Below are 5,098 nucleotides of genomic sequence, written 5' to 3' on the forward strand. Positions count from 1 at the left end.
TTTTCCCTTTTCTCATTCTTATGGTCATATAATATTCCAAGAATAGAGGATAACAGAAGAAATTAGTGACTGCTGAAAATGAGTCAAATAGTCACATATTTTCCTGATTGCTAGGAGTCTTTCTGCAACTCTATCTGGCAATTGTGGGGTGTAAAATGTGACAGCAAAGGAAAGATTATCTTGGACATAAAATGAAAGAAAATGAAACAAACACAATTAAGTCAGTGATTTCTTTACCTTAAAATTGTTGCTCTATTCACTCTCAAACAATGAATCACGAATTAATGTCTAAGGAAAATATTTTATAGCATAAGAAAAGAACTAGAGACCTTGCTAATGATGGCATCATGGCTATTTCAAGGTTAAATAAAAAGATTTAGTACTTCGCTTCTAGTGATAATGTTCTCTCAGGTAAATTGAGGATCTTGGTGATGTTTTGTAGGCGAGCAAGGGGCAATATATAAGGAGTATCAGGTTATAAGAAATTGGATTGGAAGCATCAGCTTATTTTATGTGTCAGCAGATACGTTTAGTCAAGATGTGATCCGGCAATCTTGATATGATAAAAATCCATGTCCTTCATCTCTAACACTGAGTCATCCAGACACAGACATTCATTACAGCTATAGAAAATCCTTTACCATGTAACACAATGCTATAAATCTAAATTCCAGAAGTCTGTGAACTTTTGGCCTCTCTTTCATACTTTACTGCTCAGTGAATTTCCTTTGCCTGCCCATCCATAAACAGAGCTGAACCTGGTTTGGATCCAGCTGGATCTCAGATTCCAAACCTTTAAGAAGCCAGAAAAGTGACTTCTAAGACTTGTGATCAGGGGAGATGTGAAGACAACAAAGGACACAGTGTCTTCCCAGTGTCAATGCAGGACAGATTGCCAGGTTGACAAGATGCACTGAAATGAAATGCCCTTCACTGTCTCTTTATATTCATTGCTATCCCAGAAACTAAATTCTTGAAATAAAATTTTTTAAGTTATAAAATTAAGTTAATAAACTGTAAAGCTGGCATGATTATTTTGTGCCTACTTGTAACCATTCTATATGTGAATTTATGCATATTTTGCAGAGGTGGCTCTGCTTTACGCTCTGTTAATTTCCTCTTTTATGTAACCTAGTATGAAGGCACTTGTAAGGTTACTCGATGTATTTCTTTTTAAAAATTAAAAACAATCCTGTTTTCATTTTTATATTGTTGTTCACCTGTGTGCTTGATTGTAATTCAGATTGAACAAAATGACGTAGAATTATTCTTTTAAAACTACCATCTAGCAAGAATTGCAGAGTAAAGTACTTTATGAATAGCAAATTCTTTTCGGTAGTAAAAGCAACATCTTCAAGAACATATAGTAAACATTAAATGTGTCTGGAAAGAAATATGATCCAATGAGATCAATCTTACTTACCAAACTCCTTAGGAACTGCTATGGAATAAACACAATTATGTCCCACGCTGTAATTTTTTGGATAGTTTGGTGATAAAACAGTGCCTTCAGAACCTGTTGAACGACTCCCACAGGGTGCTGAAAATAAAAATGATAAATATCATTTTTATAAAAATTCAAAATATTAATACCCTCTTAATATAAGGGTTTTTTAACATATAGTAAGATTTTAAAATATATCACTTATTTTTTATCTTTTAAGAAGATGCTCAATATCAAGTATCTTAAAAGTGAAAAAGAAGGGTAGATAAAATATACCTCTTTCAGGGTCTAAATAATAAAATATAATCATAGAGGGAAAGTGTTATGTCTAAAGATAAATAAAGTGGCTCTGGCTTAACTTACGATAAAAGGGAAAAGTTCACCTTTTTCACAATGATAAGGAATTACAAATGCAAATGGGAATTCTTTTATGCACTGTCAGGCTTTGAAAATCTATTCTAGGTTAGCAGTGGTCATGCTGCTACCAAAGAAGCATCTGGTAGCCAAGCAGTAAGAAACCGCACTGTAATCCTAAAGGTTCAAATCCACCAGTCCTTCCATGGAAGAGGAGGGACGAACAATCTCCTTTCATGTGATTTACTCTCTGAAAATCTGGCGGAAGATCAGTTTTGGATCACTTCTGACAGGATGGCACACAACTACAACAACATACATTGATTGGGTAGGGATGCTTAAACAATTATCCTCACTCCCTCATCTAATAAATCTATTATCTTATTTTAAATACTTAATTTACTTTGAAACAAAGGAGTTGCTAATTGTAGTATAATAAACAACAGACATTAATCTCAAATAGATAAGATGGCATGTACTAATAGGAAAACAAACAGATTCATCCTGGGCGGCTCCCTGGAGGCAAGGACTCTGAGGCTCTGTCTAACATACTTTGGACATGTTGTAAGGAGGGCCCTGGTCCTTGGAGAAGGACATCATGCTTGGTAGGGTGGAGGGACAGCGCCGGAGGGGAAGGCTCTCTATGAGGTGGATTGATTCAGTGACTGGAGTAATTGGGATGGGTGTATCAGAGACGGTGTGATTGGCACAGCACAGAGCAGAATTTAGGGCTGTTGTACATAGGGTCGCTATGAGTTGCAAGTGACTCCACGGCACTTAACAACAACAACAACAGATAAGATGAACAGTTTTATAAGACTAATAAGACTAAACCCTCAATCTAATAGGCTTGGAAGATTATATTTCTATATGCATCTGCATGTACCTTTACACACACACACACACATATATATGTATGTATATGTATATGTAACGTACAATGAATAGATGAAGAGATTATCAAAACTTCTGTAACCAAACATCATGGAATAAGTCACTTGGCTTAGGAAATGAAAACCATAGTGGAGGTAGATAATAAAATCGATTAAATCATAACAGACCACAAAGTAGCAACTGAGGTTTTAAAAGCTTAGAAGCAATCATTCAGATTGCAATTATTGGTCTTGTTGAAAGAAAGATGAGTTAAGAAATGAGACTTTAGTTCAAAGGACTAAGGAGTGATTTTTGAACTTCAGTCTCCATCCTCCCCACCAATTATCAAAGAGCTAGTTCATATCAACTACTACTCCTGATCACTCTGAAATTTATCACATTAGGAGACTATTTGTAAATGAGGAGCAAATATAAAATTATAAAAAGATTAAGTCTTGCAGGGAATGATAAAGACTGATGGAACTCCTAAAATTACAGCTTTCAGTCAACCTTCTCTTCTTGAACTGAAATCATCCTCTTGACTCAACTTCCATCCTCATGACTCAACTTCCAAACCAACAATGGACAGTCCTAAAAAGTGATTAACATCAGAGAGGAATACATTCCTCAGAATTATTGGTTATGCAAGATTTTAAGGGCTGTATTTTATCATAGATTTCAGGGGTAAGAAAAGATAGAGGGGAAAGAATGGAGAGGAATGGGAAATACAAGGCAAGTAGAAAGTGGTACAATGAAGGGATTCTAAGATGTACAATTTATTCTGTAAATTTTCATTCAAATCTCACACAGGCACGCTCACACTTGCACACACAAACCACAGTGCTAGGACTAAGTGAGAAGTCTGGGCTGTAAATGAAAATATAAGTAGCAAAACATAGACCACTAGTTGCCATTGAATCAACTACAACTCGTGGCAATACTGTGTGTCAAGGTTGAACTTCATTCCATAGAATTTTCATGGGTTGATATTTTAGAAGTAAGCTTCAGGTCTTTCTTGCAATGTGATTTTCACTGTGAAACTTCATCAGGTCAGCATCCAGATTCATCAAGTATTGTAGAGTAACTATCAACTTAAAGAAATCTAAATGATGGGCTATAAATGCCCCATCAATTTGCTTGGCTCTAATATTTAGGAGAGCAAATTGCCAGGATCTTTCTCCCACAGAGTAATGTGATTAACTAATTACACTGCCTAATCAAATGTTTAATGTGTATTCTCTTTTTTATGAATGATTGAATAAACATTTATTGAAAAAATCTCTTACAAACTACTTAACATATTTACTTTCTTTGTTTGGTTGACTAGCCTAAAAAAACAAAATGGTAAGAGTTCAGACATCTTCAACAAGACTTGATTTCTGGCTGCAGAAGGAGGTAAAAGCTTTTCCGTAAGACATTTTTCTATTTCATTAATTTTTTCTTCTTTGGTGCAGCATGGTCATTTTTCTCAAGTCTCAGTCTGACAAAATGATCCACATAGGGCATTGCAAAGAATCATTTCCAATTGTGTATTTTATTCAGGTACAAAAGCATAGGCCACTGCTTGAACTTGTGCCAGATGACTCTTCAGAAAATGTCTCTTTTCCAAGCACAAGGTCTAGCTTTTTCTTGACCAGTCTAAAGAAGCCTTAGAGCATCTTCTCTTTGCTGGACAACATTGTCTAATTTATCCATGGAATCTACTACCTTTTCTAAGCACTCTGGACTTGACATTGGTAAACTGCCTCTTGGCTTCCTGTTCTAGTACTAGGAATATATTTCTTTCTTTCATCAAGGACATACCAGAGTCTCTGTAAATCTACATACCAGAGTCTTTGTAAATCTTCATTACTTTTGCTCTTTAATTTCTGACATGTCCATGAAGCTCCAGATTTTACTTTTTCTTCTCCCCACTTCTTGGGACCATTAAAAAATTCTTCCACTCTTTTCCTTGACAACATCATATGAAGTAAAGCACACTGGTGGTGAAAAGATGTAGTTGATGCATTTTTAGGCAAAAATCAAACCGCAAAACTGTAGCTTGAGCTAAGGCTTCAAGGTAAGGGTCTGAGAGTTATTAATGCTGTGGAAGCTTTTATTTTGGCTTACAGTCCTTGGCAAAATGCTGCCAAACGGGACACAGCCATTTTTCCACATCAATATTCATAAAATGCACATGATAGTAAATATTTTAAAATGGAATTAAATTACCCCGTAACACATACAAATGAGAAAAGGAATTCCTAGGGATTGGAAAAAAATTATTAGATAAAGAGAAGATGAGTAAGGAAGCAGACGACACAGTAGTTAAACACTTGGCTGCTAATGAAAAGGTTTGTGGTTTGAAACTACTACCTGCCCTGCTAGAGAAAGATGTGGCAGTCTGCATCAGTAAACATTACAACCTCTATCCTAAAGCATTTCAAT

General features: G+C 35.6%; 1 pseudogene; it reads right to left on the minus strand.

The window, feature by feature from the left end:
* Positions 1 to 4,093: 4,093 nt before the first annotated feature.
* Positions 4,094 to 4,818, minus strand: LOC102844105 (annotated as a pseudogene).
* Positions 4,819 to 5,098: the final 280 nt, after the last annotated feature.

Source organism: Elephantulus edwardii, unplaced genomic scaffold (genome assembly GCF_000299155.1).
Source record: "Elephantulus edwardii isolate Elephantulus edwardi_28Jun2011 unplaced genomic scaffold, EleEdw1.0 scaffold00114, whole genome shotgun sequence".
NCBI classification, from domain to species: domain Eukaryota; kingdom Metazoa; phylum Chordata; class Mammalia; order Macroscelidea; family Macroscelididae; genus Elephantulus; species Elephantulus edwardii.